The sequence below is a fragment of the Anser cygnoides genome, chromosome 7 (genome assembly GCF_040182565.1).
Source record: "Anser cygnoides isolate HZ-2024a breed goose chromosome 7, Taihu_goose_T2T_genome, whole genome shotgun sequence".
Lineage (NCBI taxonomy): Eukaryota > Metazoa > Chordata > Aves > Anseriformes > Anatidae > Anser > Anser cygnoides.
The window spans coordinates 2,701,783-2,726,844 of record NC_089879.1 but is presented as its reverse complement, the minus strand read 5'-3'; the positions used below and the strand labels follow the sequence as shown (position 1 = coordinate 2,726,844).

The 25,062-nt window shown below is 41.4% G+C and overlaps 1 long non-coding RNA gene across 4 annotated transcripts in view; it reads left to right on the top strand.

The window, feature by feature from the left end:
* The first annotated feature begins 4,554 nt into the window (after positions 1-4,554).
* The window catches only part of LOC106038960 (uncharacterized), a 41,567-nt gene continuing 21,059 nt past the window's right edge, over positions 4,555-25,062 (top strand). For 3 of the 4 annotated variants that reach the window (XR_007161367.2, XR_010832847.1, XR_007161357.2), the window contains exon 1: positions 4,555-4,784. This is a non-coding gene — a long non-coding RNA (uncharacterized lncRNA). Of the gene's footprint in view, positions 4,785-6,896; positions 6,994-25,062 lie in introns of all 4 variants that reach the window. The other variant, XR_007161365.2, reaches the window with a different exon arrangement.

Genomic DNA, 25,062 nt, shown 5'->3' with positions numbered 1-25,062 from the left:
GGACGTCTGGAGCTAGAGGTCCTAGAGCTGCTTGCCCAGGACCGTGTTCAGACAGCGTTTGAAAATCTCTAGGGATGGCAACTCCACAGCATGGTTTCTTTAATTTGCAATTTAATTTTTTTCCAACTACATAATTTTCTTTCCCAAAGTTTCTCACCTAATACTTCGAAAAGTTTAAAGTTATTTTGTAGTCTCAGAAAGTGTGAGGAGACTGCAAAGCCTTACCCTTGACCCCATCAGCATGGGCTGGGAGTGCCGTGTCTGCTCAGGACACCCCACCGAGTATCTGCACTTCTCATCACGGGGGTGTTACCTTACAGACAGATATGTTTGGAGTCAGAGGTTAGCTAAATACACTGCACATCATTCGGGTTTGACACTTACAGCACTGTATTCTGGAAACAGTTAATAGTCAAGAGTACAATGGTGACTTTTATAATTCAAAGTGACCCAAATCATTAGGATATCTTTACCAGTAGTCATCAATTTTCAGAGAAAGTTCCAGCAGTTTTCTCCTGCTGGCTATAAAACAACTGAGCAACAGGGTTTGCTAAGGGGGTGAGATATTTCATGCTTCTGAAATTTTCTCGCACTCTTGAGATCCTGAAAATAATACGCGCTCTCCATATTTCTCACTGTAAATGACAGCAGAAACTCATTAATTCATCTCATAAAGAAATACAGGTAAGAATTATATTCATTCCTCCTGCCTTCTGCTCAACTGAGATGATGCAATGTAGGAGACTGGAATTACTCTTGAAATCCAAGATACATTTCATTGCATTTGTATTTTACTGACAAAACTAAAGTTGCTCAACTGAATTTCCCTTGCTGCTATGTCCACAGCAGAACCAAGCCACTACAATTGAGATTTAAGTCTTCTGCATCATATACCTCTTACAGCAATGTCATTCTTTTTAGAGAACTGAATGACTATGCCTTGCCCAAGAGATATCTCCGGTAGGTATCAGTGAAATCAAGAATCAGGAACCTAGAAGGAAAGGGTAAAATGGGTGTCCTAAAACCAGAAAAAAAAATAAATATATATATATACACATATATATATATATCACTGGGGGTAGAGAAGAAGAAATTAAATATATATATATATGTATATATATATATCCCTAAAGCATTTGGTTGTGAAAAAGAAAAGTCAGCCAAAGGCTGATTAGTAGCTGTGGTGCTAGGGTGATCCCATCAGGGATGTAACATTGTTTTCATCTTGATATATTTTTATGGAAGAAAAATTATCCAGCAGCAGGGATTGAATTCTTAATGGAATAAGTATTTCATTAAGGTCTCTTAATGAAAGAGGTTGGAAAACAAAAAAGCTCTGAAGAAATACAAATATTTAATGAGGAGCTGACTCCTTCTGCCCTGAAAATTAAGGGAGCAACAGCAGAGTCCAGACAACTGTCACTGTAAATGAGGCAGTAATGGCTTTAGCTGGCACCTCCGGGGCTTCAGGAAGACACTCTCGAGACGATACACCATTAACTAACTTTCCTTTTCCCCAGAGGATCTTCAAAAGTCCAGTTGCTTTAAGATCTACCTGAATAGCACGCTGGGTTTAATTCTCTTTCCCATGTTAAAATTTCTCAAGTGGGAGAGCGGAGCCGGGCAAGAAGGTTTGTCTCTACAAACTGCTGCTGAGAAATTCACCTCAACCCCTTCCCTCTTTTCTTTTCTTTTCTTTTCTTTTCTTTTCTTTTCTTTTCTTTTCTTTTCTTTTCTTTTCTTTTCTTTTCTTTTCTTTTCTTTTCTTTTCTTTTCTTTTCTTTTCTTTTCTTTTCTTTTCTTTTCTTTTCTTTTCTTTTCTTTTCTTTTCTTTTCTTTTCTTTTCTTTTCTTTTCTTTTCTTTTCTTTTCTTTTCTTTTCTTTTCTTTTCTTTTCTTTTCTTTTCTTTCTTTCTTTTCTTTTCTTTTCTTTTCTTTTCTTTTCTTTTCTTTTCTTTTCTTTTCTTTTCTTTTCTTTTTTCTCTTCTCTTCTCTTCTCTTCTCTTCTCTTCTCTTCTCTTCTCTTCTCTTCTCTTCTCTTCTCTTCTCTTCTCTTCTCTTTTCTCTTTTCTTTTCTTTTCTTTTCTTTTCTTTTCTTTTCTTTTCTTTTCTTTTCTTTTCTTTTCTTTTCTTTTCTTTTCTTTTCTTTTCTTTTCTTTTCTTTTCTTTTCTTTTCTTTTCTTTTCTTTTCTTTTCTTTTCTTTTCTTTTCTTTTCTTTTCTTTTCTTTTCTTTTCTTTTTGTAACTGCATGCACTGCAATACACTGTAAAAGCATCGTGTCTTCAGAAATTGTTTTAATGTGGACTAAAGAACTCTTTTGCAAGTGCTTCGTAGCATGTATCCTGGCTGCCTAATGCTGCACACACAGCTGGGCTCTGCACTACTGGGCTGGGAAACGGCTCCTGAAAGACATTGTGCTGTTCTGTAGTGATTCGGACCAGTTTTATAGCCCTCTTAACGTTTTCTTTTTCTTTTTCTCAGCTATAATGTTTTTTGGTGTTTGTTGGTGTTTGTTTGTTTGTTTTTTAACTGATGCAAAAGGCTTGCTTGGGGAACAAACTTTTGGGAGCACGTCTTTGTGAGATATGCACTCAATGTGGTTCCCTTGCCATCACAGAGATTCACAGTTACAGCTTTCTTTTTCTTTTGGAAATTATGTTTTATTTTGTTTTTAAAGTATGTCACAAAAATGATGTATTTGACATGGCTTTTCAGGAAACCGTCCAGTTCTGTCCATGTTTTGGGTAGGGCTCATCTCAACAGCTGAATTATGCTTATTGTTGAGGCTGAGATAAAATGCTCGGGATTACCTCTGCCCTCGAAATGTCTTGTTCCTGCAGTTTAATATATCTTCATGATGGGCAGTGTCACAGAGGCTGAAATCTCAGACTTTCCCGGTGCCTCACTGAGGCTGACAGGCTGCTAAAGGATACCTGTACGTGGTCTTCCAGAGGACAACCACAACCTTACTTGCAGACAACACCTGCAGCCTCTTGCCTTTCAGGGTCATTATTTTCTATCAAGGCAGAAGCAGCTTCTCATTTTAAAACAAATATTGTCCTTGAAAGCATAGCATTACCACTGATAAAATGATGCTTCATTGAGTTATCTCCATACGCACATGTCAGCAATGGCTGTGGATAAATTACATACATCAAAGACTTCTAATGACCATACTTTGAGTAAAATTAGCTTCCTGTGTTAGCATCGTTAATTAAGCTCAACACTACCCTTCCACATATGTTGCTTTCCCTAATAGCCTGTGCTGAGTACAAATTATTGCCCGTCTGTTCAGGTTCAGTTTTGATACATGGGGTATGGCAACGTGATGCAGTTTGCATTTACTTATTTTAGGTGAGATGCTGAGTTGGATGTATCTTAAGTAAACACTGAAATATCAGGGAAATTAAAGTTCAGTTCGATTCACTGGGTGAGAAAACAGGCATTACCTACACATTTCACTGGTTCTTACATACTATGCAGGCCACAATGAAGGGGTATTTCTGTGTCTATTTCCTTGGTAATAGCAGTGGGATTAAAAAAAAAAAAGAGTTTGCTAAAGTAAAATTTTCTATTATAAATATCATACATCACACCTCATTATTTCTTCCTCACTTAGAGCCTTGCTCTCTAGTCTTAAGCAATCTCAAGCACTTACATTGTAATTTATTTATTTTTTTAATTTTCTTCACACTCTTGGAAAATTGGTCCTAAAACCTGCAATTGTAACATTCTAAGCAATATGAGAAGGCCCCGTGTCACTGCTCCAGTTGTCCTTCATCCCCACCTCGTTCCTCTCCTGACAGCACCTCCAGGCAGCGGCTCAGACAGCTGTTCTGAACTTTGCCTTTATGTCAACTGGAAGTGTTCTTATAAATAAATATTGCTCTATACGCATTGCTAACCGCATTCCCAAAGCTGCTTCCAAAACTGTATGGCTAGAATGCAGTAAGAGCTATTGGTTAGAAAGAAAAAAAGGAAGCAAATTAAAAAGTGCGTGGAAATTGGCAGACATCAGCAACAAACCAAATTCTGAGCAAATTAAAGCAGAGTGGCACAAAGTATTTATAGAAACAAAGGCATTCCCAATCCTTTTAGAGCAAGAACCTGCACAAATGTTATGCAACATCCACCCTGGCAAAGATTTATCCTTAAAGAAATTGAGCTCTAAAGTCAAATTTATGTGAACTCTGTCCATATCTTTTTGACACATACATGTGCTGCAGGCTTAAAGAGGACCTGCTGGATCACTAGTTCAAATACAAATGTGTGTTAACATCTCCTCCAAGCTGGACCTGTACACCTCAGTTGCTCTCACAAACATTTATTGCATTATTTAATTTTATTTTTTAGGTTTCTGTCACTAGTTGGACTCTGGAGTAAATGTTAAAAACCCAAAACTCCATAATGAGGTGAATTAGGATTCACCTAATTATACATAACTGTATGCCCTAACCATAGGGCCAGCTGTGATTCATTCTGATTTGTTTTTCTGCCTAACCTGTGCTGATCTAACCAACAATTATATGAGCCTTTTACCACCTGCCGGGAGAACAGCTCTAATTCCCTTTCCCCCCACTAAATCTGACTTTGTCAATCAAGAAATAAGAGGTGCTAAATAGGGACCTGTGGTCCCTGCTTCTCAATGAAGCCTTCATTCAGAGCAATGTTGGCTGTGGTAGGCTGTTCAGGTCCCTGTGACACAATTTTGTAACCAAACCTGCTTATTTTAGGCTGTAATATTGTGGGGATCTCACTGCAAGAGCTGCAAGTCTTCGGTAAAGGTAACTAAATGTTTCTTGTGTTTGCATCTTACTTCTTCTTACTGTGAAAAGCTTTTATCAGAGTAATAAGAAAAACAATAGCTAAGTAAATCAAGCCACTTTTCTGAACACCCAATGTGTATTTGTTGGTACAGAATAATTAAGGTGTTATACTTGTTTTAAACTTCCAGCCATGACCAACTCTGTAAAAGAGATAAATTTTTGCTAGTTTGCTCTTTTATAGTGAATTAATTACTTCTGTCATGATGTTGGCTTTGGGAATCATGTAGTTGCATTTTTTTTCTATATTTTCCTTTTTATATTTAAAAAATCTTAGGCTTATAAGTAAAAGTTCCTATGAGGAATAGGAAAAAAAAATGCTATGAGCTTCTTATTGAAACCTCTGACTGTCTATAAGTTATCTTTTGACTTATCAAGCCTTTTGGATTAGAAAGCCTGTAAAGGCACTTCTAAAAATATGTTCCTTTGACTCTTGGGTCTCCGTATGTTTTTCTGTCTACTCTTGTTGTGACCCATAGTCCTGAAGTGAAAACTCAGTGTTGTTTGATGGGCACTTCCTCAGTGCCCATCCTGTTTTAAGGAGGACTAAGGTGTGTTATTCTCTCAAGTGTAAGAACTTGACTTTTTATGAACACTTCAAAATGTCTTACGTGTTGATTGCTTTAGATGTAATTACAGAACTTCCTAGCTTCATTTCCTGACTAATTTAGAAAAAAAAAAAAGAGAAAATAATGTCAACTTGAAAGAGCATCAAAAAATTATTCTTCTTATGCAGCACTTCGAATTTTCACAAAATTTGAATGAAATCAGATAATATGTATTTCTGGTGTCTTGTCTGGATAATTGTTCCTATCTTGCCATTGGCTTGGCTTTAGTAGTTATAAAGCTTGTGTTATAGAGAACTGAGATTTGAAAGTGGCTTCTGCATCACAGCTGGATCAAGATATATTGTCTGGATCCAAGTCTGAGGTCTGCTATAACGTGAAGATTTCTAACTTGATCGAAACCCTGTGTAGCTTCCCTTGCCCTTTGCAACAGAAGGATCAGGGCTCGTGGATTCCCCATTAATCACCAGAATATGGCCTTCTGACGTGCTCCTCAGTGTGCATGCCATCAGGACAAGTTGTCTTCTGCCCTTCTGAGCTCCTGCTACACAGATACTTACTGATATGTTTCAGTTGTAACCAGAGGCCACAGTTCTGGCACGAACAACGAGGCATAGTTTATGGCTGGTGGAGAACCGAATAGCTTTCCATACTTAACATATAACGTTTGTATAAAGCACGCACAGCTTGCAGGTAGTTGTACTGTCACCCCAGAGTCCTCCTGAGCATCCTCACCCCCTCAGAAATGAGAAAATGGCCACGTAGGTTTTGTCTGAAGCTAAAGCAGGTGGGTGTGCGGTGCAGCCCTTCCAGCCTGCACGTGGCCTCCTCTTGTAAGAGGATTATGTGCCAGAAGATGAGTGCAAGGACATCTTTGTAAGATTTGAACACCTTTATGACAAAGGCACAGAGATAAAATGTTAAATATTTATGTTCCTCCAATACCCTGTGGTTTTTGTTGTATTCTTTATGGTTCTAACGTTGCTTATGAAGTGCCTAGAATGTTATGGTAGCTCAGGGCCCTAAAAATTAATTTCCTATGTTTTATTTATTACCATAAAGCCCTTTTTTCAGTCCTTCTGTAGCTGTCTCCAGAAGGCAGGTGAAATATGTTCTTTTCCAGTTCTTAGCTCAGGAGTTTACAGCTGGAAAACTGTGACGGGGCGCTGGGAAGCAGCCCACGTGTCTCCCAGCGATGCGCACAGGCCGTGAGCCTCTGACTTGATTTCAGGCTCTGACGTTGCTCCCACTGCACAGGGGCTACTTAATTTGTTCTCTGGGCTTGTAATGTATTTTAATAATGCTGCAGCCTACCCCTGAGTAATTCCGTACTGCGGTTTTCCACTGCCCTAGGAATAAATCAAAATTGTATTCTTTCCCTGAAAAAGTACTTCTGGGAGGCAGGATCTGAGCAGTGTGTGTATGGAATAGTCAAATAATGTATAATATAGCACCCATTGGACAATTGGAGGCTGGCTGTAAAGCGTTGAACTCCTTTAATTTCCAGTGACTGCAAGGAAGCCGATCTATCACTCGACTGCTTGTGGGAGTGAACTGATGTGAAAAGATTGCTCTGCTGCTTTGAAAGACGGTGCTAAAAGCTGGTATGGTAAAGGAGACGAAAACTTTCTAATGCTCAAAATCTGTACGTAGCTTCCACCAAACTTCTTTCCATTGATCAGTCACGACTGGCCAGTGCTACTCTTTGTCCAAACAAAACTGAACACCATTGCTCCTGTGCTGTTTATGGGTTGAAGACCTACCTCAGAAAGAGCTGAAATTGTAATAAAAATGGGAAATATTCTGATAGCTGCACACAACAATACCTGTTTGATTAGGCTTCCACAGCATCTACAAGGTTTTAATTTTGAGACTGGTGTTGTTACATGCAAAATAGTGGAGTCCTTGGTTTGGATAGCTTCTCTCTGGACTGGTTGAATTCTTTGTTTATTCTAGAAATCCTGTCTTCATAGTATGCTCCCAACTGCAGGCAGGTGTGTATATCAATACCTAACTCCTACCAGTAGTCCTAACATCAACTTTTTGTTTTTCATAAACTTTATGAGAATGAGCAAAAATACTTGTGAACAAAATTAAAATACAGGGAATTGTTGGAAATTTTCCTTGTTTTCTTTGTGCTGAATTAAGCTTTCTTAACTGATGTCAGAAATTGGAGCATAGAACATCTAATTCTGCTGCTGCAGGGCCCTCTTGAAGGATAAAATCTTTCTGGGGATGCCAAACAACGTGGAGGTGCAGATAAGCTGCAGTTACACCCACTGGACAATGTTGTTACTTCAGCATTAACCATTCTGGGAGAACATAAGATGTGATAACCATATTAAAAAAAAAAAAGAACTTTCAAATTTAATTTCTCTCTCTTTATAATAATTCTATGCTGATATGAAATGTCCTAATTCTCCATTTAAATAGGTTAGATATTTTTGTTGTGTAGAGGGGAAAGTGTCCTCAAAACTGGATCACTTTAGCAGTGCTTTGTTAGCTGAAACATGGCCTGTGTTCTTTGGTATATATATTGAGAGTTTGCAAGCCAGGAAGCACTGGGGCAGGAGCTGTTGCTCTTCTCTTCTCCGTCCCTGCCCCAAGTGGATGTGCCTTTTGTTACACTCCAAAAAAAACTCTGACTTTGAAGACTTGCCTTCAGTGTTAGTGGTGATGCTCAAAGCACCTCTAAGAAGCAAGGTATTTACAAAAAAAAAGTCTTTCTCAGTGCTTCATCTTGTTCTTGGGTTGTTCTTTAAACTTGAGCAAGCTTTTAAGGACTGTTCAGTGAGGCAGCTGAAAGCACCTCGTGTTTCAGATTTTAAAAGAAGGCATTTGTGAGTCATCTTAGGCCACGTCTATGCCTCAGTTATTTCAGCTATAAACTCTGAGCAAATGCCTACTTACTGTCACTGTGAAAGCAATATGTCAAGGTAGACATTGTCACAAACTTCAGAGAATAAAAGAAAATCTTATTAAGAGACAGTGTACCATCCATTGCAGAGCCTCTAGCAAGGTCCAGGTTCTCTTAAAAATATCATATAGCTGGAAAATTTCAGGTAAAGTCTTGACAGCTTGTCTTGCTGCATGGCTCTCCAGAATGATTTAAAGCCTGAAATCTGTCTTGTCTAGTGTACACCAGTGTTTGATTAAAAATGTCCTGCAGCAGTATTTCGTGACTATTATTGATCGTGCCGTGTAAACAGTTCTTTGTTTTTCCCTCTTGTCAAAATAAGATGCCATGATTAAATTTTATTTCTGTCAATTCAACAAAATACTGACACTTCTTATAGCTCAAAACAGAAAGGCTAACAAAAGGCCCTTTGGGTAGTCCATATCCTCCCTGAAAGACCATCAAGAGGCGAACTTGACATGCAAAAAGCTTCTTAAGCCCTCTACTTTAGTTTCACTCTGCAAGCGTCCGGCTGTGGATGGCCATGTCCGTGTGCACGCTGTGTCTTAGATCTCTCCTTCCTTCATGTCAGCACTACTTGCGTTGATTTATCTCCTGTCCTTTAGCTTCTGCACTTTGTAAATCGATTTTAAGTTTGATTAACTTCATGGTGCCTTTGTGGCTGGAGCATGACGGCCAGATATCGTCCTGCCTTGGGAAGTGAGGAGGAAGATGGCAAAGAAAATCTATATGTGGAAATCGGTCACTTTTATAGCACTGCAGCAGGTACTGGTTTGGTCTGGGTTGGGGAAGGCGGAAACATTCCCGTGTTTCAGGGGGGAAATTTTCCCCTGAAAATCCTGTTTCGGGGAGACTTCTATTTTGGACAAGTTTTGTCAGTGTATAGTGGCTAGCTGGTTATGTCAGAAAGCTGGTGCAAGGACCTGTAACAGTTTTCTATATGGTGCTCCTGTCATGACAAAGCAAGTAAACATTTTACCATTTAAAATATTATGAAGGTATTTTTCTGAGGAAGATATTTTTTGTAAACATTTAGACGTATTTTTTTCCATCTTTTTTCCATGTTCTGACAACCATCAACACATCTGTCTTCCCTCCCTGCACAACATCTGAAAGGGCTTCAGACTATTTTTGTCAGTAAAGTTCAAAATAATAATGTCATGTTACCTTTTTACCTTTGGCTGAGGCATCAAAATACAGAAAGGTTACAAACGGCAAAGTAGCTCATAGTGCTGTGCCCTACGCTGAAATATTATTGTGCCTTTTCAGCTTCTGTGGTCCTGATTTCCAGTGGGGAAAAAAGTGTTGGCTTAGGGTAAGCACTTGTGAGAGGGAGAATTTGGTTTGCTTGGCTTTATTTCAGCCCAGGCATGTTTTAAGTCAGATGGCATCAAACAAACATTTGGCCAAGCGAGCTGATCCTAAAGCCCAAGCAGGTAGTACAGCCCTAAAATGCAAAACTGCTTTTTTCTTACCGTGCTCAGTCTTGCTTTGGGTTCAGGATGCTGAACCACATCAGCCTACCAGGTGCTGTGTGATGGCTGGTAAAGCAGGAAATTGGGATAAAACAGGAAACTTACAGCAGGTGGGAGCAGTGTGCTTCATAGAGAGAAGGTGAGGGAAGGGAAGGTCTCTGGTACTGCGTGCCCTGGGAGCCGTCCTCTGTGCTCCGGTGTGGAGCTCAGCAGGAGGCTCTGAGGAAAGCTTCCTCCTGACTCCTCCTCAGAACTGGGTCCCCCATCCCCAGGCAGCCTTCTGTTTTCATTCAATGCATAGTCATGCTATACTATGTAACTTGGGTATGAAAATACCAATTGGTTGAAATCGTTGAGTGCTACAATCCAGCTATCAGTTACCGTGTTCTTGGACTGAGGTCTACCTGTTGGATTTCCCTGCCTGTGACTCCGCCTGTTGTTGAGATGCGCTAGGAAAGGGGTATTAAAAGCCTCTGAAATGCCCCTGACAAGGCACTGAAAAAAAAATTGAGGGTATGGGTACCCCAGGGCAGTATGCTGCATACACTGATTCACGTTCTGCTTGAACCCCATCTCCGCCCTGACGTCCTTCCCTCAGCAGTAGGTATTTTGAGTGTTTTCTTCTTGTCCCATGTGTACGTTCGTGCTCTGCTTTCAGAACCCAGGCTGCTTGTGCACCAGCGACCCTTCGCTGCAAGCACAGGATGCTGATCCTGACGCTTGGGTGTTCATCTCGGCCCCTCAGCGGACCCAGGCGGACGTTCTCCCTCCCCACGTGTGGCTTTGTGATCGCTCTCTGCAGGTCCTGCCCTGGGTTTGCCAGGAGTCACTCGATGCTTGAAACTATTGAGAGCATGGGTACGGCCAAGGTGAAAGAGCTGGGCAGGGGTGATAAATGGCTGTCATAAAAGAGCTACTTAACTTACCTCTACCCAGAGACTTCCCCTGCCTTCTGGTTTTCCAGTTTCCTTAGAAACTAGGAGACTTGGGAATTTGGGCAGCGATTAGGGAAAAATACAGTATTGCTCTGATTGGAAGGCATTGATATTGAGTTCAGGACCTTACTTCACTCTGTCAAAAAATATTACAAGGCTCAGAAATCATTTGTTTGATCTTTTAGTTCTGATGTTTAAGTGAGTTTTAGAGAGGGTGAAGATAATTTCTAGATTGGTAAAGCAGCAAATCTGTTTTGGGGATCTGGAAAGTCATGTTTAAAACAGATTTCTCTTACAGATGGTGGTATGAGATTTCTTTTATTTCCGTTTTGGAAACATTGCTATGATTAGTTCTATAAAGCTTCCACTCCAGGGTAATTCTCTCAGCACAGAACCTGGATTTTTCCATGTCCTCAGAGCTTATTTACTTTGACAGGTGCAGAGCTGAGAACAAGTAGCAGTCTGCACGTGCCCATGGATTATGACAGCAGCTTCCTTTCCATCTCATGTAAGGAAGAAAAAGGTGGAAAAAAGCTAATCTTGACAATGCTACAGATTAGAATTAGTGAAAACCAGAGTGAATGAGAATAAGAAAAATGTTTAAATGACTCAAAGTTTTAAACACTTTCATCCAAATTCACTATATATTTCCATTTTCTTATAAAAAGATCTGCCACCTTATATAAATGTGATAACTTTATATGCTGATTTCTCAGAAGTGCTATAATTTATCTTGTGCTGTCAGCTATAATAATGTTCTTTGAAAGGAGCCCAGTGCTAACAGGGTATAGTTCTGGGCTGGCGTTTCCAGCACTACCTGTCCAGAAAGCCTGTCAGTGTGGGCAGGCAGCATGGTAGGGATTTCACAGCCCAGGGGTGCCAAAATCCATCTTCTTTCCCCCAGGACTCAAACCTCCACAAGTGATATATGAGAAAATAAACACATTACATCCTTAAGCATGGCAAAAGCAAGGACTGGGGACAACGCAAGATGCCTTTTAGCAGTATAAATAAAATTACTGAATAGCTCCAGAGTGTTTCCAGGCCAGCAGCAGGTCGCTTGTTTGTTCTCCCAGCCTGGATAAAATGTCCGAGATGCTGTTGGAGTGATATGATTGCTCTGCTGGTGGCACAGCTCCACAGCTGCCTGTGCACATCCCTGCAGCACCATTCCAGCAACCCCAGAGATTAGTAACGCACCAAACTGCATCCCCACGGGGGGCACCATGTCTGGAACTGGCTCCAGTGGCAGGAGGGCACCTGACTACAGGGGAAAAAGGTGAAGTTTATGGGTCTGAGATCAACTGGAAATGAACGGCACAGATGCTGGGGAGAGGGGTAATGCCCATGGCCCAGCTCCTTCTCCATGGCAGCAATTTCATGCTACACTAAAAATGGTATTTTGTTAAAGAAGTCTGGGGGAGGCTGAGAGCTGTCATTTATGCATCTAAAGTTTTAGATGTTTGATTTTCTAACTGTATAAGTAGACACTTCTTTTAGATGAGAATTGACTCAACAAGAGAATTGACTTTTTTTCTTGGGGTGGTGTAGATGTCTGCAATATACCTGAGAGTTTGAGGCAGGAGGGGCTGAACAAGAAGAGCAGACCTTGTTCTTGTAGAGATGCTCCTTGCATGTTGGTATAACCCCCTGCAGCTGGGTTTGTCCCGAAAACTCAGTGTTTGTGGTGCTCTGTTACCACTTTGTCACGTTTGGAATGGTCTTTGCTGCATCTCTTAGTCTAATCAGAGATTTGGATTAGATTTATTTTTTTATTATGGAATATATTCTTTAAAAAAAGTTGTTGGCTGAGACTTGTGCACCTTTTCAGGGAAGAAACAGTTGTTGCTGCCCTTGTGGGCAAAAGGAGCTGCTCCAGAGGAAGCATCATTGCTCAGCCCCTTGCTGTGTGCCTGTTCAATTATCTGTCATTTAACAAGGAGAGTAGTCTTTCAGACCTGAAGTCATATAATCATTGCAGAAATCTGTGGGGAGAAACTAAATACCTTGGGAATAGTTGCTGTTGGCCTCCTGCATGGTTTAAAGTGCTGAGGAGTGTCTGAGAAAGGTGTCAGCGTGAAGATTAAGGGGAAACTTCCTGAGGCGAAATACTTGTGGGTCTTAAAATGTTTTCTTTTCTCCCAGAAAGCACATTTGTCCAAATGTTTCCCACGTGGGCTGAAATATGAGTTTCTATACAGACAGCATAATTTTATACCTGGCACCAGAGGGTAAAACGCACGTTAGAAGTGGGGAGGAAAGAAGCGAACCTGGGAGCCTGGTGCCCTGTAAATCCTTAGGTTTTAACCCAGGAAGACTTCTGACTTTCTGCTCCAGTGGGCACTATTTTAAGAACCTTTACTTGTTTTCCTGTTTCTTTTTCTTTCTTTTTTTTTTGAAATACTGTTGTATCTATTTCAGTTTGCGCTGTTATTTCTTTGTCACTATGGTAACACCAAAACAGAGGTGCCAATCTCAGAAAAAGGGAGAAGTTATCAGCTACACTGCTATTTATTTATTATTTTAACTGCCATTCGGACATCCTTCAAGGAGAGGGTACAACCCCCGTCCACAAAGCCAAAGAGAAGAATGCTGTCTAAGGAGATGCTGTGGATACAGTTTTATCTCTAAGCAAAGTGGGTCTGTGCTGCCATCCCCTCCTCCACCCCGGGGACCTGAGATCCTCCTGGTCCTTGCAGTTAGTATCTGGTGGCTGCGTTGGTGGAGCAATGCCCAGAAGGACCTCTGCCTGATAACTTCTACCAACATGAGCTGTGGTAACCCCTCACTTGCACGTTTTTACCGTGGTCCTGAGCTCTCCCCTGCTTCAGGAAAAAAAAAGGACTATTTTCCTTCTCAAATTCAAGCTGAACATCTGCACCCGCTCCTTCCAAATACAGCTTTATTCCTGGTTTCTACAAGTTTCAAACTTTGGTATCCTCTTGTATCTGAGTGCCAACAAGCCCCTGGGCTGGCAGGATGGGTTGCCTGACTTGGATTGAGCTTTGCCTCCCTGGCCCCAAGCAGTGTGTCTGAATCCTGACCAAGACAGTCTTCTCCAGCCTTGTTGGTGTTCTCTTTCATGCTGGGCTCCAAATTTTTTTTCATTTCTTAGCAGCCTAAAGAATTGCATTTCTTCAGTTCCAGAATCTATTTTTCTTGTGAAACATTGGAGTTAATAACTTGCTAGCAGAGAATAAGCATGACCAGCACGGAGGTCGAAGACTGGATCTCTGGCCTCCCAGCACGTGCAGGAGGGAAGCTGCCTGCTGTGCTGTTTCTATACAAAGTCTTTTACAATCTCTTCAGTTTTGTAGCACAAATGTCTTGACATTTTGTATCTGACTGAACAGCAATTCCTTTTGGCCTATGGCTGCACTCAAATTCTTATATGGAAGGACTGTATGTCGTGCGATAGGAAGCTTCACAGGAGACTTTGGGATGGAATAGACTTCAGCTTTAGTCCTGTTTGCCTCCAGTGCTACAGCCCAGGAGTCAGGGCTGTGCTGTTCAGGCATGCAATTACATTGTGATTCTTGCAACTGAGAGCTGCTGCACACCTGGTTTTGTAGTTTAGTATTAAAAAAAATTGGTTTGCAAATGAAACAAAACTGGAAACGGAATGGTAGTGGCATCCTTTCTTTCCCTGGTCATTTTCCTAACTAATTAATCCTTTGCCAGGTTAAATTAACACTTCTTTGGGTTTAAGGGTATTAGTAGCCCAGTAATTAGTACCTTACTAGGGTCACAGGAGGTCAGAGGAACAACCTTATCTGTTTAGAAAGCTCCTGTTTATATACTATTCCTTCATGCAGCTGAGCTCACGTGTTCTCCATGTCTTGCTTTTCTGCAGCCATTTTTTGTTTGCTCCCATTTTCTAATATTAGCAGCAGAAATGGAATGATAGAAAACATTTTTTTCCTGCAATAGTTGTAACTTTTTAGTTGTGAGGGAGGCAGCTGGATGCGTATTTGTCTTGGGAAATGATTTATGATTAAAGTAGGAAAAAGGATGATGGCTAAATCCTCACTCACTGCCTTTCAGAGGTTGGATGCTTGCTAGGTTACTCCAGACTCAGTTCAAAGTCATGCTGTCTCCCAGACTTTATTGCCTATTCTTATTAAACTGATCATAAACTACTCACCATCTCCTAATCTGCTCAGTCTTTTTTGTTGAGACGCCATTAACCAAATGCCAGCGAGTCTTGTTCATTTTATGTTGCTCTCTACAGAGAAATAAAATGTTAATCTTCATCATTTTCTGAGCAATACCAACCTGTGCTGCCTCTTGCTAGGTTTGTGATCCTTAAGGGCTGGACTGATGATCTCTTCTCTGCTCTAAACCACTCGTGTAATCTCTGCAGGTGTTTGCTGCAGTATTTATGTATGTCAAGCACTGTCTCTCAAAATAAATACTTTGGGAGGGCTTCAGAAATGGATTGGCATCCTTTATCCTTTATGGTTGTGGGTTTTTTGGCCACCAATTCCCCACACCACCCAGCATTTTGTACATCACTTCATGTACATGCATTTAGTACAGCTACTTCTAACTACAAAACATTGTACCTTAAATTAATGCAGTTGGAAAGATTTAGGCCACAGGGCTATGGTTTCCTGCCTTTCTAAAGGGCTTCTAGTGGGGCCATTTTTTTCTCTTAAAAACTTCTCCAGAAGCATCCTGTTTCTGATGACTGATATTTATCTTTCCATCACTGAAATTCACTAACAGCTCTTGGAAGATTTTCATTCATGTTTTTTTATTGGACAAATGGCAAATTTTAATCAGCAGCAGTAGAGACCTAACTGGCAAGACAGAAGCACTAACCAAGTCCATACTGCACTGCCCAGTAAAAACAATGTAAAATGCAGTCTTTCCTGAAGTTCAGGGGCTGGAGAAGGCACCAAAACAAGGCCATAAAATTGCTGCATCAAATTTTATTTCCTAACTTCAGGCACCTTGCATGGTTTCCACACAGCATAAATCTCTCTGGATTTAAGATGAGACATTTGTGTACCTGGATTAAGTCATTTGAATCTGCTTGTTGGGAGCAGTATTTGCAAACCAGGATCTCCTGAGTAATACACTGGTTTGTCGAGCCATTTTTATTAATGAAGTTTTTGTTTGTGGAGATTTGGCTTCAATTCCAAGACAGAATATTAAGTACAGAAAAATCAAATTATTGTATTAACTGCACAAAGGTCAAAGCCTGGGGCTGGATAATAGATAACTAACAAATTACATTTACAGTAATAGATATTTCTGTGTATGTCCAAGACGTGGTTCTTGCACCTATTTGTGAGTTGAGAGCTTTCTGAACTCTAAAAAGCAGGCATTAGCAGAGCTGAACTCTGCAGTCTAGGTGTTGGTCTTGGTTTCCTGATACGGCTCTGGGCAAGGACTTGAAGTCTGGTTTGCACATTCCTGCCAGTGACTGTTCAGAAGCCCCTGGTGGACACTGAAGCAGTGTACATTTTGATTTACAGTGGAGAAAATAAAGGCCACAGAAAGAAGTTCTTGGAAAGAAGTTGAATAATATAGCTGGCCGGATAACTGTGAATCAAAGAAAACCTTTAGTAAACCAGGAGTTGTCTGAGAGCAAGCAATTACTCAGTGCCTTGAATAGAAATATCCTAGAGAAAGGAACGGAGTCTTCAGTAAAAGTTACTTGAATCACTTCATAATTTTGTCTTTCTCCCATTCTGTCACAAAGAAACTTGAGGCATAATGTATAAGTGCCGTGCTGGCCTGTGCACGGAGCAAGCAGTGACTGCACATACCGCGTGTGCTTGGTCGTTCATGGAGCCACCCTCCCTGGGCGGGCTGCAGATGTGCATCCCCACAGCAACTGAGGCAACAGCAGGGCTGAAGCTCTCACAGACCCGCAGGACTTGCAGAGAAGGCTTGTTTCTCCATCTGATCGTGATCTATCACAGGCTTTTTTGGTTTGAGACTGACTGGGTAGTGTTGGATAGCGTAGCAAGAAAGACTTTAAAGAAAAGTATAGACTGTAGGCTAATGAAACTTCAAATCCTTGTTACAGCCTCTGGCAGTGCATAGTTAAAATACTTAATCCATCCTTTGCGAGCGGTGCTCTGCTGGGCAGCACTTACTGCAGTGATCCTCAGGCCTTGACCTTATGGCATTCCTCCATGCTTCTGCTCCCTTTTATAATTTCACGTGCTCTTTCACCTCTTCCCTAGACCTCAGCGACCTTTATGATCTCTTTATTCTTTGTTTCATGTCATATCTATTGCATTCACCAGAGATTCCTGCAGGCAGAGAAGAACAAGGCTTTAAACCCCATTGTTTGAGTTCCTTGGGACCTACTTGAATCATACGCCAATTGGTAAATTTTGTAGTAATTTCTAGACATGTTATATTTTTAGGCTGTCTTTATAAAACTCAATCACAGCTACTCTGCAAATGTCCTGAATGTACCAGGGCACTCATCCAAGCAGTACTGCCTCATTGCACTGCCCCAAAATAGTCCTGCTCTCTGAAGAGCTCCTCTGTAGTAGACTGCAGCTCTAATGTCAATGCAGGAGCCTGCTATCCCCTTAAAGGTATCTGGACGTATTCCAGAGGTGCTTCATTTCTCTGGGGTTTCTGGCCAGTATGCCTAAGATATTTAGTGAGGCATTTCTCTAAATGCACCAGTGTTGTCTTCTAAAATCCTGATGTTGGATGTGAACCATTGGGGTTTTGCTCTTCGTTTCAGGTAATAACTGAGCTGTTGATTTTTGTTTGTGATGTTTATCTGGCATGGAGATGCCAGCGGGAGGAGGGACATTCAACTTGGTTTCCTTCAGGTGAAGGAGGACAGCTCTGGGTCCGAAGACCCAACGCCAGGTTTCTGGGGAACTTCACAACCGGAGGTGGATGAACAGCAGCTCTCAGCACCACCTGGGCAGAACTGGCCTTCTCTGAGCTGCCACTTCTTGTCCGGATGCCAGCAGGCCTTCTCCCACCTCTGCCACACCACATCTGGCTTGGTTCGTGCTCTCCTCCATTTTAACAACGGTGCCGGGACTCAGAATTTCAGAATGGGGGTATGGGTGTCAGACTCGCTAGGTACACGGGAAATAAAACAGTAAGCAGTGTGACTGCCAGCATAAAGACGTAAGACACACAAGCTTTGAGCTTGAAATGCCAGGAAAACTATACTTAATGATTTTTCATGAGTTTTACCCCATTCATTAGTTCACAGACTTGTTGGAAATGTTTGTGAACGCTTTCTGAGCTATAACATATAGTTCGTGGTAACTTTGCCATACCCTGCCTAAAAAGACTAACTTTTAAAACGAGATCTGCTTTCAAATGGAGAGGCTCCTTCCATCTGATCATGTCTCAGCACCAAGCACCATTAGGTCCTGGGAGCTTTTTTACTGCTCAAAGGGAAAAGATCATTGCCCCATTCTGACACTGACAAATTGAGTCCTTTTATTGGCTAGACTTTCAAAATAAGGCTTGCCTGCCATTTCTATGAAGGAATGCACTGGCTTCAATATCTTCCTCTAAAAAGGATTTGGAGGAAGCAGCAGCCCCCAGGCGCATTCCCTGCCATTGATCAGCGATGCACCTGACACCAGGGGAGGAGGCCCTGCCAGCTGCCCCTGGACATGAGCACCAGTCTGCGCCACCTGGGCATGTTTAAGTGCATTCACAGATATGTCCCACATTTATTGATATGTCTTGGTTTGCTGTGCGATGAGAACGAACTCGTGAATGCTCTGAAAGTGTTTTTTTCGCAGCTGTAATTAAATCAGTTCCACTGCACCAGCAGATCAGAGGGATCTCTTTCTTTCAACCTGGGGAAATAAAACCATCCTTGGGCTTCAAGCTGTTCCGCGGATGAGGATGAGTGCTCTTGGTCTTAATGAATGCTAACAAGTAGCTACAGCTGCTTGGAATTTGCAAGAGGAAAACCTCCCAGGATACATGACCAGATTCAGCCTTCAGTTTCATTTGACAACAGTCCATATATGCAAAATACTTGTCTGTACAAAAGATGTCTCTTCCAAACTACCAGACAACAGCATACATGGGAATGTAGGTTTCTGCATCCTTGCAAGTGCATGGGTGGCACTTGCTGGTTTCATAGAGACACTATGTTTCTTGAAATTATTGTGGACAGCCAGTGCAAGCAATTAAAATTCTGGTGTTTATTCTTGCAAGTCTATTCCAGGGAATGTTTCTTGGAATAAGTTGTAATGTCCTTTTGCCTCTACAGAGGATGAAGAGAAGTATCTACAGAAAAGGTCACTGACCTATTTTAAAAAAGGAGTCAGTGAATAAAATAAACCCCTATCCTGTTCAATTCCCATTTATACCATAGTTTCTTTAATGTGTTGCACTCCTCTCTGATTAAAGGCTTGGATACTCTGGCATATTGTAGCTTCCTACCAGCCTTACCTGTACTTGTCATGCTGGTCACTGATTAGCTGCCTAAAAGCATTTTCAAGCTGGGTTTCATAAAGGTATCCCAGAATTAACCAGGAGCTATAGGTGCTTTTCAGTAACCCTTTTTCTTTGCTTTCAGTAATGGGAATTATTTCCAGATTAGAAATAGTCACCCTCAGGCATCCATTCACATCGTTATGCTGCAGCCAGCTTGCAGAGCACTTTGACTTCTGTGGGCTTATTTCTTTCATTATCTCATATTAAAGCTAGAGGTGTTATTAAAATCAATATAACGTGCCATAGTTTTGATCTGCAGGGAGCACTGCAACAAGAGACTGCAAATCCCATTCAAAATTTAAGTGATGTGCCTATTTAAACTTTGTCTTGAATGGTACCCCTTTGTGGTGTTATTTCTATCTCTTCCGTGAAAGTTTCATGTCCAGCAAGTTGTTGGAAGGACAAAACCTTGTTTTGAAGTCTTGGAGCTCTGGTCTCTTGAACATGTCTCAACGCATATTGCCAGGACTGAGGGAAGTGGAGCAAAGGGGGGTGAGTAGTAACCTCCAAGATGGTATCAGGGAGTAAAAGCCAGCGCTCTGAAATGGGGCCCTACTTATCTCCCCACAATCGGGACAGACAAATGAAGATGGATGAATATGAGCTGTCAATTTTCTCATCAGCCTCTATGGCTGTGTTGCAGGTAAGATGCCATGCCAGGGAAATGGCAACTTATGGTCTGAGCAACCTTTATAAATTAGAAACTGTTACTTGAGAAGTGTATTTTGCCTAGCAGCTCAGACTTCACCGATCTCTGCAGACACCAGCAGATTTATTCCTGCGAATGCTTCACTGTGGTTTCTATTTTGTTTTTCCTTGGCTGGTGGAGGTTTGGTAGCAGCATGATGGCTAGCACATAACCTGTAGTCTATAGCATGATGCTGTTTCTTTAGCATCTTTTGCTGTTGTTTCCTCCCCACAGACAGAATGTTAAATCTGATAAATGCAGGGGTTTGCTCATAAAAGCTTGTCTCTTACTTACAGCTTGCTGGTAAAAAACATCCCCTTAAGATACGGGTATGAAGGCTGCAGTGCTGCTGGTCCTGGCAAGCGGCATGTCCTCTGAGTGCCTCTGGTCCACCCTCCCCACACAGGGGATGGGAACACAACCCCAGCAATACTGGGGTTTTTCATTTTACACTGCAAACCCCAAAGTGTTGGCATCAGACAGAAGTGAGGGGTAAGTGGGGAATGTATGAGAAGGCAGTTGGTGCTGAGCAGGGAGGGGATTTTTCCTGCTGGTGAGAGAGGATGGCAGGAAGAACACGTGTATTACGGGCACTGCCTCTGTTGTCTTGCGCATACGGGAAGGTACCCAGGTGTAAAGTGATGAGGAAAGCATGGGAACAGGATCTGCTGCTTTCCAGAGTGCAAAGTCTCTGGAAGATATTGCATCTACTTAAATAGCTTTTCAGGTTCTTCAAAGAAACTGTGGTCTGTAAGATGAACATCTGAACAAATTGTTTGAAACTAAAGAAAACAGCTCAAGTTCTAGAAACATCGGGGGAAAAAAATAATACTAATTTTCAAAACCCCAAACAAACAAAAAGCCCCCACACCTTCTTCCCCTTTGAGGCCGCTGTGGAAAATGAGGCTGTTTTGGTTTTCTACATTTTGTGCATGCAGATTACTGGTTGCTCCAGACTCTTCCACACATGCTGAAAATGCTGAAAGTCCATGTCTGTGAATGTCCTCTCCTTCAAAACAGGTCTGGGCTGGAACAACTTGTATTGTATTCTCCAAGTGTATTATGGACACAAATGTGTGATGATAACCTGGCAAGAGAAAGCAGCTGTTGGTAATATGGTCATGGCATACAGATCAGGGCAAATGCATCCTGTGATGTGTTCTGATGAATTCAGTGCTGAATTTATAGGCTATAATTGCCTGGCTCAGTTCAATAAGTTTGTGGATTCAGTATTTGGAACCACTGATGTGACTGCCTATGAGTATGATATGGTTATAACCCGGACTGTGGTTTTCAAGTGTTCAACCTTACCGCTGGAAGTTTTGCACCACTTTGCAGAGTAGTGATCGCATCTGATGCTCCCGTGTTTCCAGGACCTTGACCAGAGCCTTAACTACAAGCTCTTTGTCTCTGATTTAGACATCAGAGCAGAGACATCTCCACATTCTAAAAGGTACAAATCGTGCGTGTAAAACTGAAAGAAAACTAAGCCCATATCTTGAACTCTCCAATAGAGGAGCATTTGTGAAGTTCCAGACTTAGTCACCTACCGGGAAGCGGAGATTTGTTTCTTACAAATGAGTCATCTCTCTCACGCTGAGAAAGAATAGAAGATATGCAGGTTTCAATCTTTGTCACTCAACACTGTAATCTGTTTTATTTTACAACTGCGAAGGCTTGACTTGCAACAATTTGGTAGTTGTATAGCAATACGTTGTCCTTTTCCCGCTACAGCATTGTCATTGGCCATGTTTCAGAACTGTAAACAGAGGTAGAAACCGCCTCTACAAGAGCAAATACTGACAGATCGATGTTTATGTATTAGCTTCATAGCTATGCATAAAAACAGTTGTCATGACTGAGCTGTAGAAAAATGAGTAAGTTGCAAAACTGAGAAGTAGAGGGTGTTTGTAGCTTGTTTTCTTGAAGTGATGTAAAATAGGGAAAATTAATGATAATTATTGAGAGAATCAGCATTAAGTCTGTAGCAGAAAAGAAACATTTTTAACTAATTGTACAAGCAGAATATTCTCTTCTTGATTTTGCTGCTAAGTTCTGGTGCAATGCCTCTGCTGGCTATTTTCAAAATTCATGCCTTTTTTTGGGGTGCAGTCCCAGGGCTCCTACAAGGGTGGGCTACGATGTCTGCAAACACCTTCTGCCCAGGTATTCCTGAGCTATGATGCAGGCAAAATTTAATATGACAGCATGTCCTGAAGAGCTTGTCTGAGCTTCATGTGGATCACCTCTGAGTGTTGTCATCCTGTGATCTTCTAAACGTATAAGTCTACTAACAAATAAGTCTTCTAAACAATAAGTCTAATGTATTAGTGTTGGCTAATAGTAATGTATTTATAATATCTAGTTCTGATAACAGTAGTTATATGCAAGTATTACTGAAAGTCTTGACTATGGTTAATTTGCAATGCCCATAACTTTGAGGTTTTCTAAACATGGCACAGCTATAATCAATTTACTTATTGCTGTGCTTAAGCTCTTGTGCTTTTTTATTCAGTAGTGTATCAGTGTTGTAGCAACAATTTGACGTGTGTGCAGAAGTGCTTGATTTTCAGTACTGTTAGGTGACTTTAATGTAGGTTTTAAAGTAGCTCCCTCCCTCCCCAACACACACACACATGCACAAATGCTCTCAAGAGCTTGGTAGTTGAAGAAAAAACTGCTCTTGGGTCTCTCTAATCCATGTTATCTTTAAGTGGAGGTGGGGAAAGGAAGACAAGATTAGTGAGGATATCTTGATCCCTGTCATTTTTTGCTTGCAGGGTAAACATTAAGAGACCCATGTTATCGTCATGTTAGTTTGTTCACAACTTCATTTAAAGCCCACTAAGGACAATGAAAGTTGCTATTCTTCCCTATTTCCAATTGCTTTGTATAAAATCAGCGGAACTCTTTTCCCCAGCCAGACCCAGCAGCTCCCCCTGGGAAAGGAAGACTTCAGCCACTGCTTTAATGCGTTTCTGTGTCACAAAGAATAAAGTCACAGATTTGGGAAGAGGCCTTTTTGAAGAGGCAGTTCAAAGTGCTAGCAGGTGTGAGTAGTGGAGCTACGGCAGTGCTGGGGCTAATGTGGTGGTGGGAGGCTCCCACCAGGACAGGGGCCATTAGAGGGGCGCACCCCGCCGTGCCCTGTGTCATCCGTGTGTGTTGCTGACCCCACAGCTCATTCAGGCACCAAACCAGACTGAGAATGAGGTCCTGGTGCTTGTCTCTAGCCCCCTTAGCAGAACAAATCCAGGTTTTAACTTCTCTGGGCGTACTCCCTAGCTGGGAACTGCTGGTGAAGCCACCAGCTGGCATTGATCTTCAGCTTTGGCTGCAAGAACATTTCCTATCTGTCCCGTGAGATAGTGTGTTGGGTCTTGCTCACAAGAGGACAGGCTTCCAGATTTTACACCATTTACACCTAGACTTTACACCACGTCTAGACTTTTGGTCCTATACTTTACCCTGTTTTCCACTTGGTGCTCCAGCCTACACCAGCAGGGTGTCTAAATGTGGGCATGGGTTGTGGCTGTCAGCCCCAGCTGGCAGCTTGTGCACTGGCTGCCTTAGTCACTGGTCAGGCAAGAATGCTTTCCAACCCTCGTTGCCTTTCTCTGAACCCGTTCCAGTAATGCATCCCTTCTTTTTTTTTGAGAGGGAGCATATCTAACCTGTACATGTAGTCTATGCTAGCTGGGAAACTGCTGTCAAAAGCCACTGCTAAAACAGCTTCTGCTGAAGCATTTGGCAGTGGTGCAATGAAGAAATTCACCAGATTTACTAAATTTTTGGGGGGGAGGTGTGACTAAATATGAACCCATGATTTCTTGGCACATTACATTAAATGCTTCTGTTTCCTCCTTGCCATGGCATTTCATAAATGGAGTCTTTAGATGGAGAAGGAAGGCCAGAAACTGCACATAAGTAGAGCATGGGCAGGAGAAGGCAGTATGTATGTTAAACCCCAAAGACCTTAGGAAATTAAGCTGCAGTTTTGTTATAATTAGGGATTTCCTTTGAAGCTCCTATAATTAGGATATCATCCATCTTTGAGTGGCTTTATTAGCATTGACAGTTACCTTGGGGCTGTAGACAGACCGAGCACCAGCACGTTGATGTACTGCCCTGATCCGCAGTAGTCGGTGAGCGTTTCCCATCACTTTGGGTTCTCTGCACTGAATGACACTTCTCAAATGGTAACTTCTCAAATAGTCCCACCAGACAGATGGGAGCACTGGGAGATGAGCAATGGAAGGCGGATCTGATCCTTAACATGAAAAAATGTGCATGAAAATAAATGGTCCAAATACTGTTTAGAGTTGGTTTGGTCACCGCTGCAGGGTTTCCAACACTGAAAGGAGAAGGGACAGCACGTATTTTGCTGCAGAAGTGCTGCTCTGCAGAGACCGCTCAAATCCTCAGCACCTGGGGAAACGTAAGCACCCCAGGATATTTTTATTTTTTGAGTAAGGAAAACTTGACTTAAATGTAACAGTAGTTAAACCACATTTTTAAGTATATCAAAACAGTGTTGAAAACTTACCTCAAATATGTTTTAGGGTAAATTTTTCCTTTAAATACTTCACAAAAAATATGTATGATGTGAAAAATATATACACATGGAACGTCTAATCGTTAGCAAAATCCATCAGAATTCTGGAGTTGGTCAGAAAACTTAGAAAAATGTAAAATTATAACTTTTTTTTAAGTTGGCCTTTTAATCACATGCAAAACCAAAACAAAGAACAGGGGCTAAGGGCTGGCCTTCTTTCCTATTCATAATCTTGTGATTTGGGGTAGTTTCAGAAAAGTTCTAAAAAATTTGGAAATTAAACATCCTTGATTTTTTTCTAATCCAAGAAAAGCGGATATTTCTTCATCAGAAAAGTTTACTTCATCACTAGAAAGTGCATGCAAGTGGCAGCATAATACAACTCCACTATGCATAATTTTCTTAAAAGTCTAAGATGAGGAATGGGAGAGGCACCCCACCTGTGGTCATGGATGTCTTCTCTTCCCTATACCCACAAGGTAACTATAAATATTTGGAAAATAGTGTTGAGCAATATTGTTTTATTCTTATTTGGGATGCTGTCAAGAAATATAAATGAACATTCTCTTGGCAATCTCTGCAAAATGCTATTTTTAACCATACTTCGAGGACTGGGACCGGATGAAATCCCGTTTTCTCTTTCACT